This window comes from Rhipicephalus microplus, chromosome 4 (assembly GCF_043290135.1).
Source record: "Rhipicephalus microplus isolate Deutch F79 chromosome 4, USDA_Rmic, whole genome shotgun sequence".
Taxonomy (NCBI): Eukaryota; Metazoa; Arthropoda; class Arachnida; order Ixodida; family Ixodidae; genus Rhipicephalus; species Rhipicephalus microplus.
In genome coordinates, this window is record NC_134703.1 from 173,314,750 (window position 1) to 173,338,764 (window position 24,015).

Sequence of the window (24,015 nt, forward strand, 5' to 3'; positions counted from 1 at the left end):
AGAAATACGCCGCAACATTGCTCTTTTATGTCTGCTTCATAGGTACACTTATAGTAACGAAATTCACTGTTTGCCACTTTATTCTCCTGCGCGCACTTCCCAGCGCATTCACAATGCACGTAGTTTTATGCGCATTCATGCTCACACGCAGGCACTTAACTTATCATCAATACCTCGAGTCATTGCATATTGGAACGGTCTTCCGGATCATGTTGTATTCATTTGTAACCGTGAAATTTTTTGTGACAACCTGATTTTGTTGCACTCTAGTACTGTATAACGCTGTTGCACCTTGATTTTTGTAATTTTTTATATATGTATATATTTTTGGCCTGCTTTTCTTCTTTATTGTTATTTTGATTGTATACTGATGCCCTCCTTACTCAATGCCCTTCTGTGGACCTGTAAGGTTTTTTTGAATAAATAAATAAATATGCAGCTGAAAACATTGCAGTGGTAGGCGAACACAAGATGTTCGGAGTTACGTTTTCCTCCCACTTTAGTTGGAACTCGCACGTAAGAAAGTTGTCTAGGAAACTTGTCTTCACCCACTGGAGCATTATCACGATGTCAACGCTTGCTTCCAACGAAGGTAAAACTTCAAACTACGCGCTTCCCATCCTAAATACTGAAGTCTGGTTTGAATAACCACAACAAAAGAGAAACTAAATATTATCTTGCTTCTGCAGAAGAAGAAGAATCTTCGACATGTTGCAAACATTCCCTACTTAGCAACAACTAGAAAAGCCTTCCAAGAATGTAACACGGGTTCAGCACTTTCCGGGTTTTAGATGCGTCCTACTTTTGCGACACTTATAAAGAATTCCTGGTAAGCACTTTACCATACTTTAACATGGTTTGCTTCTCGTTACCGAATCACCTAACACACACAAGCTCTGCACTATAAATGACCATTCATACTAAATGAATATGCCAGCCTTACTATTGCTGCACACCGACGGTGGCATGAATTTCTCGCATCCGTGTTGCATCTCTCACGTTCATATGCCTTAATGTTGTAAACTATTGCCTGTTTTTTATATCCTATTTTTCTTTTTATTGCTAAATCCTATTTCTATTTACGCAATGTATTCCGTGAAAAATTGGTACTACCGCAGAAACTTTCAACTTTACAAAATGCTTTTCCTATTCATTTTGATCTTGCAACTAGATTACCTTTTTGCAATACATACTTTCCATGGAGTACTAAACATCAGATTGAAAATAATGCTGCCGATCTTGCATGCCATTTATACAAATTGATATAATCTTTACAACTCCTGCAATATCACTCGCATATTTTAAGTGCGACCTTATATACCCATTTGTATTGCAAATGTGTTATGCAACCAATCCAACGGTCTTAATAACCAAATCAAGCTGCCTAGAGCAGCTTTTAGCCCGGAAGACTATCCAGAATTTTCTTGTGAAATACCTTGATTTTCACTATGACCCGTACATTCGCGGTGACTGTGAAATAAGACAAGCCACGTATGACCGAGCGAGACACAAACACGCCTCCAGTGACATCTACCTCAGGCGCCCTAAGTGGAGTCAACGCAATCCTTCTCCTAACAAGACGATTGTGGGTTGAATGTGGGTATCGCAGGCGTCTCGTACGCATTCTTCTCGACAACGGCAGCCATCGTACCTTTATTTTAGTGGATATCTCAACGGACTTCAGGTGCCCGGTTAATGTAAAAAAGGTTTCATTGACATAGAAACCATCGTGAGGGTGCTACTAAACACAACGCACAGGAGGCACTTTAACTACACATAACACACAGGAAAAAACAGACGAGGGAAGCTCTTCCTGTGTTATGTTTAGTTGCATCCTCACGATGGTTTCTATGCCAAAGCACCAACTCCCCCGACAGTTATCTCTTTTGACGTTGTTTTCTTGGATATCGGGCTCATATTTTTACGTGTCTTCTAAAGAATTTTCAATGGTTACGCTCAGCCACGTCAAGCCCCGCAATGTAATGCGCAGCGGAAGGGTAGCTTTGACTTTTCGAGGACATCGTAGGGACACTGCCGTGACCATGAAGGCCTTTGACATACATGAAGTGTGTACGGTCGCAAGGCCGCCCATCAGCACTACTACCTTGGAGCATTTGCGCGACAAGAACGATGATATTTCAAACAACCTTCATCCTGACGCGTGGCACCTACAGGAAATAAGAATGCTAGTTGGGTCCTACGTCTACTGGAAGGTACCATCCGGAAAGATAGATCGATCGTCCCACGATTAGACTGACGCGAAAGCTAAGTTGGAATAGACCATTCAGTGGACAATGGAACTTGCGGGAAGTTTATATAAGAGTGCTCTCTTCCTGAGTTGCAGCCCACCTTCCCTTTCTGACTGCGAAGCTTCTGTGATGCGATTGATTAATATTTGTGGTTTAACGTTTCAAAACCACCATATGATTATGAGAGACGCCGTAGTGGAGGGCTCCGGTAATTTCGACCACCTGGGGTTCTTTGACGTGCACCCAATTCTGAGCACACGGGCCTACTGCTTTTGCGCCTCTATTGGAAATGCAGTCGCCGCAGCCAGGATTCGATCCCGCGACTTGCCAGTCAGTAGCCGACTACCTTAGCCACTAGACCACCGCAGCGGGGCATTTTCTGCGATGCGGCGTCACGACTTCATCGGAGTCCAGTTATCTACTGAGAGAGAGCAAAAGGCTTCGCTAGCATATAAATGTTTGCAGAGAGCACCGTCGAATTTTTTATGTGGAACAAAGTGCCGCTGAAAACACAATTTGCAGAGATATTTTCAGGCAGCGATAATCTAAAATTAGTCGAATGCTATCTGCATGCGCAATGCAACAAGTTGAAGAAACAGTCGGAGCTTTGAGGCAGCTTGGCGCGGCAATCATAGTTGCTTTAAACATGATTGATTCATTTACATGTGTGGTTTAACGTCCCAAAACCACCAAAAGATTATGAGAGACGCCGTAGTTGAGGGCTCCGGAAATTTCGACCACCTGGGGGTCTTTAACATGCACCTAAATCTGAGCACATGGGCCTACAACATTTCCACCTCCATCGGAAATGCAGCCGCCGTAGCCGTGATTCGAACCCACGACCTGCGAGTCAGCAGCTGAGTACATTAGCCACTAGACCACTGCGGCGGGGCTGCTTAAAACAAAGAACAGACAAAGCAAAATGAACAACCAAGGCCACTAGGCAATGTCTGTTATACGCCTCATCAGGCAGTCATCCACTAAGCTGCTATAGGAACTTCGTGCTGTGTTTGACGCATCACTGCACTCTAGAGGTCACCGCTGCTACAAAAATAATTGCTGATGGGTAGAAATCTCGACGCTGACGTTATGCAGCTGCTACTCGTCTTTTAAAGCAAACTAGTCTTCCAAATGTAAGTTGAAGGTGGAAAAGCTGGTCAGAGCACATCATCAAATCGGCAAAAACTCATCGAGATGGTCACCTTGGCGCAGTATTCTCAAAGCTGCTGGCTTCGCAACGGGGATCTGCGAAGTTCAAGCTGTCGTCAACGGCGAACCTCTGATAAACCTGCGCAGCAATCCTGACAAACTTCGACCACTGACTCAGTCCAACGGAACAGGGCAGGAAGTCGGTGCAAGCTTCCTGTTCTCACGCCTATACAACCCGACGGAGAGTCCACTGTTTACGTGGGTATAAGAGCCCAGCTCATTTTACGACTTTCGTACAATGGTTCACTTTGCTTTGGGAAATCAAACTTGATCATCTGCTGCGTGATCTGCGCATGACACATGCACATCGTACCAAAACGTGAACAGTGGTTGATCGTCGCAAACAGTGTATGTGAATCATATGTGTGCCGTGTTCATTCCAGTGAAAAGCGAGTGAATTGCCAGTGTGGAGGGAAGTATACAGACTCATGACCTAATCAGTGACGATAAGTTTTATAGCGTCTTGATTGCTGGCGTTCAATATAAACTGCTTTGCCGCTGGCGATGTGCCCTGGTGACAGCGTCGCGTCCGAAGTGCTTGATTCAGTTGCTGTGTCAGATGACAAATTTTCGTATGGGCCTGCACTATGCTGCAGCGGTGCTGAATGCAAATGTGTTTTTTGTGACGTTTCAGTTCTGAAGAGTGCCGCACATGAACGCTGGTAGGGGACGTTTCCTTTGTTTCAGCCATCTCGATACAGGAATCTCCCTACAACCTGAACTAGGTATTTGCTTTGCTTGTGGCTTGTTTTAAGTTCTCTCTGCACTTTGATAGTTCTATTTTTATTCAGCTTTGTAATATATGCGCCCGGGAATGCTAAAGTTGTAAATTACGAGTTGACATTGTCTTCATGTTTACCACGTGAAACAAATACAAACAGAAAATATCACACAAGGCAAGTTGAGATGCGAAAGACTTCTTTATAGTCCCAAACCTAAGGAACCGCTCATCGGTAGTCACGCGAGCAGAAATTCTTCAATGCACTAAATATTTCCATAATAAATTCGAAGGCAATACGCCTGTAAAAGAAACTAAAGTACAAATCTAACCAAACGTGTTGATATGTGGGATTTAAGGTCCCAAAACCACCATATGTTTACGAGAGACGCCGTATAGTGGAGGGCTCCTAAAAATTTGACCAGCTGGGGTGCTTTGACGTGCAACGAAATCTGAGCACACGGGACTAAATCTTTTTTGCTTCCATCGAAAACACAGCCGCCGCAGCCGGGATTTGATCCCATGACCTGCGGGTCAGCAGCCGAGTACCTTAACCACTAGAAGACCACGGTGGGGCCAAACCAAGCATGTGTGTTCAGTATAAAATCTGTTCACATAACTTGCACAATAACTTGAAACAAACTTGCATGCCAGTTTTTCCTCACTGATTAGCTACAGCTATGTTTAAAAAGCTGATTGAGTCACCCGAGACAAAACTATGCAGCATCGTACGGATCTACCTTTGAGAATGTTATCGCCAATGTCATACACTTCCGCCATAAACTTTTATTTTAACGAAAACGAAATTGACCTGTTATAACGAAACGGTTTGCCTGGAGGCAGCTTTCTGACACACCAAAGTTTTGTGCAGCTGGTGCTGTATAATGTGTCCTAAAACGACTCGCACCAGCGAATTATTCCTATTATCTATTTTGTGCTGACACTGATTGACTGAGAAAAAGGGCACTGACATCATGACATCCTCGGGTTTGCACGACACGAAACAGGGCATCAAACGCATTAAACGACAGTACTTGAGCTGTATAAAAGTTTGTTTTGATGTATTGTGATTGGCACGAGAGTTACGCAGCATCTTTGGAAATATTCGTCGAAAGGCAACAAGGCCGTTTAGGATAAATTTATAGTGTGTGTTCACAAATTAAAACACGTGAAGTGGGCTTTGTACTTGTCTGTCAGGGGCTGTCGTTTGTGTTTGTTTCATGCCATTGTTCACTTCTCATGTAATTCCGTGCAGGTGTAATCTGTAAAAAACGGACCATGCCATTATGCATTCGGCCTATGCCAATTTTCTGCATTTTCTTTCCAGAGTACCCCGTGAAACGCCTACCGGTATGCTCGTACATTTTCAGTAAATGGCAAAGACTAGAGTGACGACACACTAAGTAGCTGCAATTTTCATTGCCTCTTCATTGCTGTCATTGATGTCTTGTTGCATCCGACCTATTTTGCGGGTTATTGTGCTCAGCGGTGCCTGCGTAGCTTTCGAGCGATCGGTGGTGGCCTTTGACGTGTACATGTAGTGCTCAGCTGTGGTTCTGGAGCTAACTCTTTTAAGGGCTGTGCATCCTGCAATCTGTTTGAACTACTAATTGGGCCATGAATGACGTCTTCTTGTCTGTCAAACTAGAAAAGCTGGATTTACTTGCTTTTCAGAAGAACTGTCTGTTTGAAGAGCTGGTCACATGTGCACTTCTTTAGGTACATCTTTTCGTGAAACGCATTCACAAAGTGGTAAATTTGCATGTGGTCACAGGTATAGACACTGCCTGTAGGATTGTTTTTAACTGTCAATCTGAGGTGGCTGTTATTTTTGTTACGTTAACGTCAGTTCTAACAAAAAGTATGCCTGTGTATGGTTTCGCGTTCATGCATAAACAGTTTTCACACTAAAAATTTGTAACTGCTTGTTTTTTGAAGTGCTTAATGAGCAGGGTTTAGTTTAGCCATTTATTAGAACAGACAACATGCGATTACATATTTGGTGGGGACTGTGAAATTAATTTTCATGTATACGTATCTTATGTTTTTGTTGAAAGCTTTATTTGTAAGCATCCAAATGAGTCATTCAATTTTGCTAGGCTTCTTGGTGCACAATTAACTGTTTTCAGAACGAGGTAAGCTGTTTTTAGATAATCAGTCCCAGGTATATGGTCAATTCATGGAAAGTTTATACTGTCACGTGGTTCTGAGTGTGACAATGTGGCATCCAAACCCCTAAAGTATACATTAGGTCTCTGTTTGATGAATATTCTCTCAACGTTTCTGCCAACTTTTGCCTAGTTACTAATTGAGCAACGAAGAAAGTCTTTACTGATATCAAGAATTTCCGACGAACTAATTCAGATAATTACAACGTTTCAATCTATGAGTAAGAGATAATACATGCACGCAAAATGCATAGACGCAACGACCATGCCGCCCTGCATATGTATACATTACCATGATCTGAGTCAGGCGCGACAGCTTGCTTGCTTGCTTGTTCCTTTCTTTTGTGGCTCTCACCCACTAAGGGGGATTGGCCAAGAAGCCGGTGGTTAATGCAAGTAAATACCTATAGATTTTCTAGATTAGGGGAATATGAATACTGTGTTTTGACTGTGAAATTAATTTGGCGCAATGTTAAAAAAAAGAAAAAAGGAAAAAAAAAGGGGGGGAGAAATAATAGAATTTGTTAAATATCTGTGGTGGAATCGTTATATGAAATTCTCCTGAAAGTTGAATCATTGCAGTGTATCAGCTAAATAGTAAGTGGTAGTGTGACTAGTAAAATTCGAGAGCTGATGGCTGACTCAGCAAGGTAATCTTCTTGTGTTATATATGAAATCGCAGAGAGCCCCGCAGATGTTCCTGTCGCTATGTCCCAATGAAATGGCCCCAAAAGACAAAATATTGGGAGTAGTAAGTGATATTCCTAATTTTCTGAATAAAATTTCGAAGCAGTTTTTTCTTTGATTTTTGAATCGGTGACATGTGATAAGAAAATGGTCGATATGTTCAGGTTCGTTACAGCTTGAGCACAGAGGGGATGGCACCAGACCAGACCTGTTTAAGTAGAAATTAAGAGGTGGTACACTGCCACAGACAACGTTCTGCCTCATTTCTTCCTTTGCATCTTATGAGCCTACTCGGATCTCAAAGTACTTCGCTTTGAATGAATGACAGAAAATGCATTTAAACGATTTGTTTTTTTCTTGTCGACTTACTGTTGAGCAGAGTTACTTAATTTAGGTGGGCTTTCATATTGTTACCTGATTTCGTCTGACTGAAAGAGGGCATAGTGGGCCATACCCAAGTAAGGTGCCTCAGACTGAGAGTGAAGAAGTGGACGTTGTCGGTGAGCTGCCACGTAGTGCGGCCACGTAGTGAGCTGAATCCTGGAAACTCCGTGTGCTCGCACGCTTGCTTGCTCTGGGGGTTTGGCTGAAATCTGAGTAGCCTATACTGTATTTCTTCTTGGATAGGCGTATCTAAAGCCTTAGCATTGATTAGCTAGTACCCTTCTGGCTAGTCAATCCAGACAGATGCCGCTTTCATCGCCTGGACCAGGGACTTATCTCTGGTCTGCTTCTCTTTCACCGCAGGAGCTACCAGTGGACCAGTTCCTACGCAATGGCGTCGCTTCCGTTCCTGTGGCCCTAGTCCCAAGCAACGACGGAGTCATTAAGATGAAAAACCCTAAAATGATCCAGTCGGAACTCAAAGCAGCGACAACTCACTATCACACCATCACAGAGGTCCGGCAGTTTGGCAAGGGAGGCATTGTCTGCTTTTCTCCTGACCAGCTCTGTGTCAAAGACTTACTTAAATGCTCGATGTTCGCTACCAATCCGGTGAGCGCCTTCATTCCTCCTCACCTAGCATGCGTCAGAGGTATTGTCCGAGGCGTAGACATCAACATGACTCCAGCTGAGGTCCTAGAGATGTTCTCTGAGGCAGGTGCTATTGCAGTTTATAGATGCTCACGAGTTGTAGAACAGACAAAGATCCCTACTGAGTCTGTAATTGTCACATTTGCCGGGTCGATTCGCCCCACTGAAATCAAGGCGTGGCCTTTAATATTCAGAGTCGAACAACTGTCACCTCGTCCCCTCCAGTGTCAGAAATGTTGGCGCTATGGACACACTTTAAAAGGATGTAGGTCAGCTCCCAGATGCCGAAAATGTGGTGAGGCACATACTGCAAATGAATGCAATTGCACTGAAGAAAAGTGTTGTCTTTGTCATGAGCAGCACTGCGCAGATAACGCTAATTGCTCAGCCAAAGCGCGGGAGAGTCAAATTATGGAAATTGTTGATCGCAGACGCTGTTCACGAAAAGACGCCATCGCTGAAATTCAGGCAAGAACCCAGGGATATGCTGGTGTTGCAGCCCGACATAATGCAACTTTAGAAGCTTCTCTTTCAGTGTCCATTGCAGACATGATTGAAAAAGCGATGGAGAAAGCTATAGATCGCCTGGCCACCACCCTTTGTGACTCCTTATCTCATATTGTAGCCACTCAGTTGACGCAAATATATGGGACACCAAGAGATATGAAGGATACTTCCCAAGACAACGTAACTCTCCCACCAAGTGAAGCAGACGCAGAGTCATCTCCTTCAGGGGTACAGGCTGCAGGGCCCTCTTGTACAGACAACCAGAGGATAGGTGAAGACATACTAGAGGATGGTCAGGATTATGATGATATGGACATGGACATCAAATCCCTAAAGCGCACTCGATCCCCTGTCTCCAAAAATACTGGCTCTTCAAAACATTCAAAAAACAAAAAATACCAGAAGGAGAACCTATCGAAGAGCGATTTTCTTAAAGACAGCATTTTAGATAAGGTAGTTGCCGAAACAATTCTGTCAAAATGATAGGTTCTATCAAAATTCTTCATTGGAACTGCCGATCTATTCATTCAGCTAGTACAGATTTATTGTATTTATCTTGTAAATTCAATCCAGACATTATTGCACTGCAAGAAACGTGGCTGTCAGCACATAATTCGTTTTACCTACCTAATTTCCGGTCTTTTCGCCTGGATCGCCCATCCAAAGGTGGAGGTTTAGCGTTCTTTGTCAATAATAAATTTAGTTCAAAGATCAAAACTTCGTACAAAAGTATATCCCCCGAATGTGAAATTTTCGCTTTAGACATCACCTTGCCTGGATGCTCTCCCTTCTCTCTGGTAAATCTTTACTTTCCTCTGGGTGTACAAGACACGCGATGTTTAGACATGGCTGTTAATTCGTGGTGCACAGAAAAAATTATGGTTGGAGATTTTAATTCTCACCACACTAGTTGGGGTTTTAGGACTGATCAATGTGGACAACGCTTGTGGGACTGGTCTATAGACCATAACTTATCATGCCTCAACGCTAGAACTCCCACATTTATCCGAGACCGATCCCGCTCTGCCTTAGATTTGAGTTTTATAAGCTCGGGTATTTCTAGCGTATCTTGGACTACTCTAGACTGCGCAACCAACAGTGACCACTTACCAGTACTGTTTGAAATTTCTTGCCCCATTATTCCATCTTACTCCCAAGCTCGAACCTTTATCAATTATTCCAAATTTAAAAATGACCTAGAAGTTGCTTTGACTACCCCCACTGAAGACAACGATGAAAATAAAGCCATGAAATTAAGTGCGGTAATTAAAAGAACGTTCAAAAAAGCAGAATTTTCTATTGAGTCTGATACGAGAAAGCCTTGTAGTCAGTGGTGGAATTCTGAGTGCTCTCGTGATCATAGACGACGACAAGCGGCTTGGAAGCAGCTAATTCATAATCAGTCCCCCCAAAATTGGGCAGATTACAAGTTTATTGCTGCTACATTTAAGCGCACCGTGGCTAAAGCTAAAGAAGACTATGACAAAAAACATTTCGACTTTCTTTCCAAACCTAGAAATAAGAAAGCGTTATTCCGATATATGAGATCGCGCAAAATTCTGCCGTCTCTAGCTAACTCTGATTATGACAGGTTATCGACGGAAGAAATGACTAATTCGTTAGAGGCAATCGGAAGAGGTTTAGCTAACAGATTTTCGTCGACTTTGACAATCAACTGGCAAAAGTCCTCTATAAAGACTGACTACGAAAAAGTGACATTGTCCGAAATGTCAAGCGTAATTAGAAACTTACCCTCTTCGGCTCCTGGTCCTGACGGTATAACAGTTCCCATGATTAAAATTTTATTCCAGATATCACCCGGCGACGTCCTCAACCTTATAAACTATTCCTTAAGTAATGCCTGGATACCACATGACTGGAAAATAGCTAGAGTGATTCCCATATTAAAAAAACAAGGGTCAGGCTTTAACATTGACAACATCAGACCAATCTCTCTAACATCTCACCTGATCAAAATTATAGAGAGAGTTCTCAATAATAGAATAAAAGTTTGGATGGCTGACAAGCTAATATTGAAACCATTTCAAATAGGTTTTCGTAGCGAATGCTCAATTTGGTGTGCTCATGCCGACTTAGAGAGCCGAATACAGCTTGCCCGAAAAAGACGACAATACGCGGTACTAGTAACACTAGACATAGCTAAAGCTTATGATAGCGTTGAGCACTCAATTTTATTGAATTCTTTACACGAATGTGACTTTCCGCGATATATTGTTGATTGGGTAGCAGAGTTTCTAAAATCGAGAGAATTTTATTGTGCAAAGGATGGATGTCACTCATCTAAATTCAAACAGCAACGTGGAGTACCTCAAGGGGCGGTCCTATCTCCGCTGTTATTCAATGTGCTGATGAGCTCAATTCCCATTGAACGAGATATCACTGTCTACATTTATGCAGACGACATTGCATTTTTCGTTGCAGACAGTGACATTTATTCTTTGCATCAAAAATTGCAAAAGTACATGTATTCTCTTGAAATTTGGCTGCATTCAATTTCATTATCTCTAAACATCAGTAAAAGTGCGCTCCTGGTGTTCCCTATAGCAGATTCTATTCAAATTTCAGTACTTTATAATCAGGAACCGATTCCACAAGTAGAGTCTATCAAATATTTGGGCATTATTTATAACGAGAAACTTAACTGGAGCCCTCACATAGACTATATCGTGGCAAAGGCACAACGAGCTTCAGGCTTATTGCGAAGGTTGAGCAACAGAAAATATGGGTTACGTAGACACACCTTATTAATGATATATAAAATGTACATGCGCCCAATACTCGAATTTGGGTGTATATTATTTTCGGGTGGCCCTACGTACAAAATTAAACCGTTAGTTCTATTAGAGCGAGAAGCGTTACGGTTGTGTTTGCGACTCCCCAGGTATGTCGCTATTAATGTACTATATCAGGAAGCTCGCATACCAACTATTATTTGCCGATTCCGTATCTTAACAGTACAAACATACTTGAAATTTTATGGCTTATCAGCTAGACGGTCTGCATATGCCTTTATTAGTGACCCCGACGCCTTCTTCCTCGCTCACTGGCCACGCTTTCGTACTCCCCAGATTATTTTTGTACAAAAGAAACTTGAAAGCATAAAGGTGGATATCAGATCGGTAATTGGAACCAAAGCATTAAATCACAATATTACGATAGAATGTGATGAAATTTTTCCCCCACTATCTAAGTTTCAATCTTCGAGTTACTTAAATGACAGGTTAGAAGACTACATAGCTCATGCGGAAATAAAGAACATAATAGCCACAGACGCTTCTGTGAATAAAGAAAAGGCAGCAGTAGGAATCGTCTCAGATTACCTCGGTTGGTCATTCTCGGTAAGACTACCAGACTTCACTCCGGTTTTCGAAGCTGAGCTCCTGGCTATTATTTTAGCGCTACGAAAACTTCCTTCAAACGAAGAGAGTGCAATGATAATTACTGATTCTCTTTCGCTGTGTACTACTCTCACAGCTTCAGACCAATCAAGAGCTCTAGCGACATTACAAACATTAGTTCCACCTCATGTGAAGTTCCTGAAGTTAGTCTGGGTCCCGGGACACTGTGGCATACGGTTGAATGAAATAGCCGATTCACTATCTCGAGCCACACTTGATGGCCCTGTGATCTCGGTACTACCAGATTCGGAACACATAGTGTCGATCAGATATAGAAAATGGGCTATTTATACGGATATTATGGAAAATATTACTAAATATACGGACTATCAGCACCTAACATACCCCTGGAAACCTCAGTGGAGTCAATCTAAAAAGTTAGAAGTTTTTTTAACCAAATTTCGATGTCGTGTCCCTCCATTAAACTTTTACTTGCACAGAGCTGGTCTGGCGATATCCCCCCTGTGTCCATTCTGTGAAGAAACGGAAACAATAGAGCATTACTTTATAACATGTAAAAACTATTCATTAATTAGGAAAAGACTTTTAATTGTTCCGTTTCAAGCAGTAGGTTTAAATTTAACTGCAGATAATGTTCTAAGTTTCGGTGCCTTTAGCTTGGGACATTGCCACAGGAGCGTATTCGATGCTGTATGCAATTTCATTCGAGAATCAAAGCGCATGTCATAATAATGCCTGCTTAAATATATTTCTGACGACACTTGTCTAATTTTGAATGTAATTTGCATATTCATTTGATTGTGACCGGGTGAGATAAGCTCGATTGTCTGGTCTACTCAAAATTTCTGTCTTCCACTGTAGTATTACCTCACCTTTTCTCTTCTTGATTCAATCTTCAATTATTTGTTTAGTTTAATATTCCTTTTTAGTTAATTATTATTTTCTATTACATCATTAGTTTTTTCATTAAGGATAAACCTTTTAATATATCTCATATAGGTTACTTCTAGATTTCATGGCCAATCCCCCATAGTGGGTATGTGCCAGTGCGAAGGGGCAACAACAACAACAACAACGGTGAGCTGCGTTGTCGCTGCGGACTGACAACTGTTATTTTCCACGTAACAATATAATACACAGGTACCACTCACGTATTTTTGTTATCTGGGCCATGCTCTTGTCATGAACATAGCTCAATATAAACTATCTATGCTCATGATACTACTTATATGACAACTTGTCAGGTGCCAGAAGCTTGCTGTATAGTTCAGCGAACGTTGGTTGCTCTTACACCAGCGAGTTTCTGTAGTGAGAGTAATCAAATGAGAATTCACAGGTGGGTGTTGTTGACAGCTACCAATCATTGCTAAATCATTTCCGAATGTCATCAGTGCTAGCAACAGGATCATACATATCACGCCACTGCTTATTTGTGGTGCATTTCGATAATGTACTGCGCGTTGCTAAATTGTTGTATGAAGTTTGATTATGCATATTGGTTATGCATACATCAGCAACAAGACACGTAAATATGTTCACTGTAAACAATTGGTGTTGTCATCATTATAAATATTCGCTTTTAAGTAAGCACTCTATTCTTGAAAACACCTGACTAGCAGCTATATGCAACAATCATTTGATAAGTTCTAGAAACATTGATGCATACCCCACGCTTACAGCGTCAAGCTTACCACCTATGTAGAACATTTTGTGTACAGTAAGATCTTAACACCTGCTGGGAATCTTTTGTATTTCTGGTATGGTAAAATATTTCAAATGTGAAGCATTTCTTTTCTTACTGCATGCACTTCTGGTGTCTATCTATCTATCTATTTATCTATCTATCTATCTATCTATCTATCAGTCTATCTATCTATCTATCTATCTATCTATCTATCTATCTATCTATTTATCTATCTATCTATCTATCTATCTATCTATCTATCTATCTATCTATCTATCTATCTACCTATCCGCATACGTCTGCGTGCTGTCATGATCACCCCGCTTGGCGTGAACCAAAATAGTATGGGAGGGTAAGTTACTTCGAGGAATACGACGCACCGGTCAAGACATGAATAACGCCAAAATCCAGTCGCGTACCTCGTCAAACAATTACCGATAGACTGGCACATAACCATGATCGCGGACGTGGCACTGGTATGCGTGTGTGTGCCACAGGTGATTCACACTTTGTATCTACCGAGGAACGATGAAAATACACATGGGTGATTTTAACGCGTGAGCGTTAAGAAAAACCTCAGAACGGCAGCGCTAAGCCGACAAATGCAAAAAATAAATGTCAGGGTCCCATCAGAAATCGAACCGAAGCATTCTGCGTGGCAATCAAGTATTCTCGCACAGACCACACCACATCTTGTAACTACTTTTCGAATAAGCCCTATTGTTCGTGAAACATTAGTTGTGCTTGTCGTTCCGGCTATGCAGTTTTACAAACATTGGATATGTTCTCCTACAATACAGCCGTAGCATCGGGTTACCGTTAGTTTTAGGTTGATGCCATGTGCTCAAAGGAATATATGTAACACTTTAGAGGGCTGCTATTCCCACGCGCTCCAGTGAAAACCCCAGCGCTTCATATCAGCTTACCGTTTCTGGTGTCGCTGATATTCAGGCTGCTGATGGCATCGTTACGCGACTGTAAACAACTGCTGGTATAAAACATAGGCAGCTGTTTACGTGTGTCTGTGCGTAGAATTGTATACATTTTAGCGCCCCTAGATAAAGTCTCACTCAACAAAAAAAATATAACACACATTCCACCTTCAATCTGCTTGATTTCCATAACATTGATTCAAAAAAGTACGCGTACTCTGCCGAATTTTTTTTGAACAATGCCATTGCAGAACTTTTCTCAACTAGTTCATAGGCTCTAGAGCACTGATAACTCACTTTACGTTCATCTGAACTGTTGTACAGGCTCAAGAAAACCTAGCCTTCGAGTAGCCTTTGGCATAGACGCCATTTATCATACACGAATCGCGTTTATACTTTTACGACACCTCACGAGGGCTTTTTGTTTCGGCAGCCTTATACATTCACAACACCACGATGTACTAGGCACGTGAATTTTTTGGTGAAGGCTTCGTTAATGGTGCCTCTTCATACTCCGAATGGTGCACTTAACATTCACCGAGACAACAGGAGAAGAGAGAAAAGGAAGATGGCTGACATTGGAGGATGAATGACTACCAAGTTTTGGAGGGTTCGGGCAGTTGCCTAACAGCCCCAGCGTCATCCTAAAACCGCAGGACGTAGATCGGGCGTGGGCTTCCTTGAATAATCTGGATCACTGAGGGCAGGCAGCGGTGTAGTTTGCGATGGAACTCAGAGTATGTAGTATAAAGTGCGGCAGGTCCGCTAACAGAGTTCCCCACTGATGAAGCAGCACGTCATCACCATGATGAAGTTGTGCCACTGTCGATCAGCTTGCTCTCTTCATTTCTGTGAATAGGCTGAGGTAAACTGCGCAACTTTCATACTAGTGCACATAATACCCAGAGTGGAAAACGTTAAGCTGAAGTAGGGGGAAAACGATAATCAGGGTCTTTATTCATTAACCCATCGTAGCATAAACATTTCGAAAGGTACAATTTCTGCCAACTATGATATGGCACATGTCAGAAGGTGGAACGTTAAACGTCAGATATTACTAGTCCTATTATTAACGCTTCATTAACTAAGCCGGCTGACCAACAAAAAATTTTGCTTACAAAAAAAAACATTTTCCTTGTTCGGCCTTCAGACGAGCCTATTGACTGTGTAGAAGAAAGCAAAGACGGAAAGTTCAGTACACCCCAAACACACCTGCAGTTATGCGCCAATTTATCTCATGAGAATCACCGAACATTCAAATCAACCAGCAATGAAAAACCCAAAATCAATCGGATAAATAAACGGAATGACTTACAGCAGAAATGATTCTTTTTACGGGACAGAGGAAGCTATTACTTAAGAAAGCCTGGCTATTGAGAAAGCGTGGCTGACTATTTAGATAGCTGTGCGTGTAAACAAATACCCGCCACCTGCGTCACAAGCTTGTTGAGTTCGTGTTGGTTTCCATGATTTCGAATGACGTAAGATACTGTTATTATACTCCTATGCGATATTAAAGATATCTGTGACACGCTAAAAATGCACTGTCGGTGCAAGGACGCCAGACATTGCATTCTTGGCAAGGTTGCCCACCCCTCTCGCCCCTCTTCTGTTGAGAGGTTGTGCTATATCAGGTGACAAGTTCGCTTGGCAGCACGGTAGAAACTACAATATTTCAGCACGTGTCTAATACCACACCGAAAAGGACTACTTGGGTGATATATAAGTCTCTTATTGCATTTCTGAAATACTTAATGATAATTTATTACGAGAATAAAACAGTTGCGGCAGGTCTTACGTTAGATACTGTTATTGTTCACTTTACCAGAATGCCTTCCTTTTCATTTCTTACAGAGCAACACTTTTCAGGCGATCGTTTTTTTAATGTAAACGGGTGTCCGAGGCTTGAGTGGTTTAATGTGCGGCCGCAAATGCCCTGTTTAGTTATTGAAGAGAGACACACTCGGAACATATTAACATGACACTAAAATGCTTAATTCACTATCTAAATGTAAATGCCACACATAGTTTTTGTGTACGCGCTTTCACGATATCAGTGACAATTATCTATCTATCTATCTATCTATCTATCTATCTATCTATCTATCTATCTATCTATCTATCTATCTATCTATCTATCTATCTATCTATCTATAGCCGCCTATGACTTCTACCTCTCCTGGCTGTTTCGAGATTGGTATCGATACCAAACTTGGTAAGGCATAACATGACTGTATGGAGAACATATTTGACTAGTCATAACATGAAAATCATGAACATGGGTGTCGTAAATGTAATGATTTACATTTAATGAACCTGCAGCCCTTGCGGTGGTTTCGTGTACATGACTTGATGCAAAACTGGTACGGGATGACATGTTTGCATGGTGAACACAAGCGACAGACCATAACATAAAAATCATCACATGCCTTTCATGTAACATGATTACATGCCACGCTCATCATGCGCTCGCGGCCATTTCGCGAGCGTCACATATATACCTGATTTGGTATAACAGTACGTGAATGGATAACAAAGGTATGTAACTGGTGCAAACAATTATCGCGATATGCGCGTTATGTGAAAACATGACTACATGCCCCGCTCATGATGCGCTGGCGGCCGTTTCGCTGGCTTCACTTACACCAAATTTGGTGTAACGAGACGTGACTGGATGACGGTGGCGTGATACCGTTGCAAACATAATAATCACGAGATGCGTGTCATGTAACAACATGACTACATGCCACGACGATGTGCTGGTGGCCATTTCACTAGCTTTATATGTGTAAAACTCAGTATTACACGACGGGAACGCACAACATAGGTAAATGACACATCCAAACCTGATAACCCCGATATGCGTGTCATGTCACGACATGACTACAAGCCACACTGATGATGCACTCGCGGCCGTTTTGCTAGCTTCACATATGCGAAATTTGGTATTACGTAACGCCAATGAATTACAAACGTATGTGACTGGTGTAAACATGATAATCATGAGATGCGTGTCATGCGAAAACATGACTACATGCCACGGTGAAGGTGCCAATACATTTCAACGTGACGCGATGCGCGTGCTTGCTGGCGTTCATTTCGTCACGTCACGCCGCCGTAGTCACGCCAGGCGCCTGTCCTCCCAAATACTCTCAGGCGCGCGGCGCGCTGCATTACTTCAACGCATGCCCGTTTCAGCGCGTCTGCTGTCCCTCCGTCACGAAAAGAGGGATATGCAGTGTCGTCTGGGTAACGCATCGGCACGAAATGCAGCATGTTGCATTTCGCGCCGGTTTGCCGTCGGGCCGTGCCAACGGAAGTGCTCACATTTTGCTAACGTAGCGTCGCTGCACCCAGCATTATCGCGCATCAACGCTACATAAGAGTAAATTTGGCCCTTCATCAAGCGCTCGCGGCCGTTTTGCTAGCGTCACATATACCAAATTTGGCGTTATGTGATGTCTATAAAATACAAAATATATGACTGGTGCAAACATGATGATCCTGAAACGCGTGTCATGTAAGGTCACGACAACATACCACGCTCATAGCGTGCTCGCGACCGTTTCGCTAGCGCCACATATACTAAACTTGGTATCGCGTGACGTGAATAAATGGCAAAACAAATGAGACATCCAAACATGATAATCATGGCACGAAGGTATTCTACGGTATTATTTATCTCCACCTCATAACGGAGTGCTGATTTCAAAGTGACATATTCACATTTCTCATTCTTGCTTCACATATCATCGATTACAGCTGCTCGTGGAAACTGCCAATTTTTTACTTAGACAACATCGAGTCTGTAAAAAATGAAAAAAAAAACAGAAGTAGTAATTTAAATAAACATCGGTACATGTTGCACGAGATTTGGAGATAGCGTTCTCACCAGAAGCTTTTTCCGTGTAAACTTCCATTCTCACTACTTTGTCAGAAACGGGTATTCTTGCTCAAAAGTTGTCCAGGTTTTTTTCGTTTTTTCAATTCTTTAAAAACGAGATGAATACAAAACAAGACCAATAAAATTTTTATTGTGATGGCTTTGATACTTCATTACCTGCTTGTTTTACTGTATACTATAAGTTAATACTCAAATTTTGTTGCTAGCGTTAGTTGTACACAGCGTGAACGCTTACGTGAAAGGTTTTGAATGTATGAGCGAAATTAAATGGCTATACAAACTAAGTGCTCTTTGCCTAATGAGGCGCACGTTCTACCAGAGGAAAAAAAGAGCTAGCCTAACATACTTTGCCGAATGTTCCGGCACCTGCATTACAACCTGCGCTGACAACTGGCATTTCGCCAATGCTCTAATTTTGCGTTAAGGGAAGCGCACGCGTCTATAGAGATGTACCGGGCGCAGTAGCCGCAGAAGAGTGCAGGCCGGGCTTCCGCGATCCGGCGTTTCGACAGACCGACAGGATTACTTAATTACAAAGCGCGAAGCCCACTGCCCAAATTGAAGGCTAATAAGTGCGCCGCTACGTGTCACTTGGCAGCCACCGATAGGAAATACACCGGCGCTAGTGGAAGATTGCGGTAGAAACCAGGCATGTACGTTGTAGAGTATACAGCTGTAAAACGCGGTGTGCGTGTATTTGTGCGTGTGGGTTTATCTTTTCTTAATTTTTCGGGATTGGAAGAATACCTCATTACTTTGCAGTCACGTACAGTTGGAGATTTGATCGGAGTTTGCATACCTTGACTTGGTCACGCTTGTATATGTTGGAAATTATGACGATTTGGTACTATACGGTGTCTATGCTAATAGAGTTTGCTGCACTCGCCTTACTGGCTACGTTTTTTTTTAATTCACCTTTTATCGTGTGCAACTCAGGGCTGAATGGCCAATTTGCACTAGGATATGTTTGCTCTGCAAATAAACTTCTAAGCCGTGATTATATAGCAGTTCTTTGTGCTTGGTCAAAAAAATATGTCGCGTAGCCTGCGAAGAAAAAAGGTGCATGAGCTTCTTTTAGCGTGCGTCTTACTGTGCGTTCAAAATACAAGTTTCCCACTAAAAAAAAGAATCTTTAACTTGGACGCGAGGAAAAAGACTGCGGTGAAGAATGACATACGCAACTTAACGCAAAACACGCGAGAACTATTTGATGGCATTTGCTAGAGCACTGCAAAAAAACCACCAAGCGTGCGCTGAACGCGCAGCACGATGAAACAAAAAGCTGGAAGTGCGGCCTTTCAAAGCCCTTTACAGCGAAACCTGAAATGATATCAAAACTCGTGTCACGCGCGGCGTCGTATAGTTGTCCACCGCTGCCACCGGAGTCCGCAAGCATTATCGCGAAATAAGAAAAAAAAACTAGTACCAAGAACACGGTGGGGCTAATACGCGAGTACGTGGTGTGCGAGCCCAGTATTCTACTACTGAGCAACGCCGGTGCTTGCGACTTGTTCGCAAACTCGCCTTAGGCAGGCTTCATGTCGGGAAAGGAATCGGGCTATTATGAGTAATAAAGCGTTTAAGAACATCCAAGGAACAACGAGGTGTCACACGATGCGAATTGCGTAAAGATTGGGTCGTCCGATAATGTCCATAGTGGGTGCGCGCGCCTCGACATGTGCACTCTTGTCTCGCTTCTCTCGCGGCACCACCGATGTGGACAGCGTGCCGCTGTCTGCCGAGCGGAGACACCGACGGTCGGGACACTGCCGTAGCATCCATTGTTTTGAAGACAACCTGAACAAACGTTAGAGAGAGTCTACTTTTCTGGCCATTGTGTTTTGTTACGCAACGATTTTCTATTAATGATTGATTGATATATAAGGTTTAACGTCCGATAACCACTCTATGATTATGAGGGACGCCGTAGTGAAGGACTCTGGAACATTCGACCTACTGGGGTTCTTTAACGTGCACCAAAATTTGAGCACACGGCCCTGCAATAATTCCGCCTCCATCGGACAATCTTCTATCGTACAAGGTCCTCTCAGAAAGTTTATTTTTCCACTAATTGACAATGAACGCCTAAATTACGCTGGCGTAGAATTGTCAACGTGCAATTATTACCTTAAAAGAATGTAATTTTGTAACCACAGATGAATGTCTCGTACTACGAGAATAACATAGAAACAAGTTTGATTTTAAGAGCCACTTTTCTTTGTTAGAGACAATAGATTTCATTATTTATTGTCCAGTAATAAGGAACGATCGCGATGACACCAACTCACCACACGCCTCTATCCTTTGTGCAGGTAACAAACCGCTTTTCCTTATTCACTAAACCCACGCGTTACCGTGGTCTTTTAGTGCTGCCGGGCCCACATGCAGCGTTTGCCATTCTTTGCGACTGTGTGAATATCATCATGAGTCTCCTGCAACTGTCTGGCGATGTCGAACTAAACCCAGGGCCTGCCACTCGTGCCTCTGCCGGTGACGACCATTCAGATGTGTTAGCAGCCTTGCGCGAACTAAAAACAGGCCAATCAGCACTACTTAGCGAAATCAAAGGTATCCGAGATAAACAGGCTGATAACGATAAAATGCTGAAAGACATAAAAGAGAGACTTACGAAAATTGAAGGGGAGTGCCAATCGCTGACGGCGATCAAAGCTGACGTGAAGAGTGTGCATGCACTCGCAGAGGCAAACGCGCATCAGATTGAGCAGCTGACTGCACGCACTGATGACGCCGAAGATAGAGCGCGGCGAAATAACTTAGTGTTCTACGGGATAGATGATAAGTCTAACGAAAGTTGGACAAAATCTGAGGAAAAGATTATCAGGTTTTCAAGCGAGCACCTCAAATTAACTATTGCTCCGAAAGACATAGAACGCGCACACAGACTCGGTACCTTTTCGCCGAATAAAACTAGACCAGTTCTAGTAAAATTCACCCATTTCAAAGATAAGGAAAAGGTACTAACTGCTAGTAGAGATCACAAGCATCCCAATGTTAACATTGTGCAAGATTTTTCACCAGCCACACGCCTAGCCCGTAAAAAACTGGTCGAGTTCAAAAAAACTCAAACTTTTCCCAGCAGCCTTCGTCATAACAAACTTGTAGCAGGGAAGAACACCTACGTGTATGACCCGGTTAATCAACAAGTCGTTCTTCGCACGCCGTAGCAGTTAGCTAGTGGTTGCCCTTACGGTCCCAAGGACTATTTATCGTTTCTTTTTACTAATATCAGGAGCGTACTACCAAAGCGGGATATCTTGTCCTGTTTAATTGACTCTTCAGACTCCAACGTTATAGTGCTAACCGAAACGTGGTTAAACTCGTCTGTCATCAGCGGTGAAATATTCCCTTCTTATCCAGATTTCAATATTTTTCGTACCGACCGAGATGGCAGGCGTGGTGGTGGCGTGCTCATTGCTACTCACCGTGACCTTGGCTGCTATCGTATCAATATACCAACCTCACTCGAAATGGTGTTTGTGTGCTGTAAAGCCATTCAACCCCACGTAGTCTTAGGTGCATGCTATCGCCCACCTGATTCCGACAGTACATTTATACCAATGTTTCATGACGCGCTACAATCACTAAAGATTCATTTCCCTAATGCACCAGTTGTCCTATTCGGCGACTTTAATTTTCCGAACATAGATTGGTCTGACCTCGTCCTTGTCACATCGAAACAAAACATTGAAAGCAACTTCGTCGATACATGTTTAACATTCGCTTTAACTCAAATTATTAATGCAGCAACGAGGCAATCTAAACACTCAGCCAATATACTTGATCTAGTACTAACAACCCATCCTGATAGAATCACTTCGCTTTCGTACCTCGACGAAATCAGCGACCATAAGGTCATTCATGGCACATTCCAATGTAGGCTGAAGCGCCCAGACAAAACAAGGAAAAAGCTTACCTTATACGATAAGGGTGATTATAATAATTTCAATAAAGAACTAACAAAATTCTGTCAGTTTGTAGTTAAAGATTTTAACAAACGATCTGTCACTGAAAATTGGTTAATGTTTAAATCTAAAATGCATGAGCTTATTAGTACTTACATTCCAACAATTACGATTGGTGAACGTAGCACATCCCGCTGGTTTAATCCTGAACTCAAGAGGCTCAAAAACAAAAAGAAACGACAATTTCGCGCCGCAAAAACCAGCAACAATCCTGTGGCGTGGCAAAAATACCAGACTACCACGAAACTATTCTGCTCTGCCATCGATAAAGCGAAGCGGCTGTTTAATAATACCACCTTGCCCAACTTACTCCGCACTAACCCAAAACAATTTTGGAGAGTGATTAACCCGCGAAACGAAAACAAATGCATATCAATAATGGATCCAACTGGACAGCCTATCGCGAATAATGCAGTAGCAGAAGAACTAAACCATACCTTTTCTTCCGTTTTCACCAGAGAACCGATTGAAAACCTCCCTGATGTCTCCCCCCACAACTACCCTACCATGCCGGACGTCATTTTTTCACCTCAGGGCATCCAGAAAATTATCGAGTCATTAAAACTTACATCATCCTGCGGCATCGATGGTATAAATGCTAAGGTGCTCAAAAACACCAAAGAAATCACCAGTGTCATTCTTTCCTATATTTTTCAGCAATCACTCTCATCCGGCATCGTTCCTCACGACTGGAAAGTGGGTAAGATCGTTCCGGTTCCTAAGCCTGGTTCATCTAGTTACCGGCCAATTTCCTTAACCAGCGTCTGTTCAAAAATAATGGAACATATAATTCATTCACAAATCGCTAACTTCCTTACCTCAGTTAAATTTTTTCACCCTAACCAACATGGATTCCAAAGGGGACTCTCATGCGATACTCAGCTTGCACTATTCATCCATGACTTAAGCGCTAGTGTAGACCTTAACATACCAGTTGACGCCCTTTTTATTGACTTTGAGAAAGCCTTTGACAAAGTTCCCCACAACCGCCTACTACTAAAACTCTCCCAATTAAGCCTTAACCAACTTGTCTATAATTGGATTCAGGACTTCCTCACTAACCGTCAGCAATTTGTTGAAGCTAACGATACGCCCTCTTCCCTTTCCAACGTAATCTCCGGTGTGCCACAAGGTACAGTTCTAGGACCCCTCCTCTTCTTAATTTACATCAATGATTTACCCGATAACATTTCATCTAACATCCGCCTCTTTGCCGACGACTGTGTAATCTACCGACCTATTACTAACGTTTTAGATACAATTACTCTCCAGCAGGACCTACTAAAGCTGGACGAGTGGTGTCGCAAATGGCTCATGGTATTAAATACTAATAAAACTGCACTTATTTCATTTCACAGACGCCAAAACTTACCCACCACTAACTATAATATTAATGGCTCCATAGTTTCTTCCCTAAGTTCCATTAAATATCTCGGTGTTAACATTTCACAGAATTTAAACTGGTCTTTTCACGTAAGTAAAATAGTTAACAATGCTAACAGAGCTCTCGGTTACCTTCGTCGTAACTTGCATCTTGCCCCTCCATCAGTCAAATTACT

The 24,015-nt window shown here is 42.4% G+C and overlaps 1 protein-coding gene across 2 annotated transcripts in view; it reads right to left on the bottom strand.

Moving 5' to 3' along the window:
- Positions 1-24,015, bottom strand: part of LOC119172953 (uncharacterized) — a 349,485-nt gene that overhangs the window by 128,852 nt on the left and 196,618 nt on the right. The window lies entirely within an intron of this gene.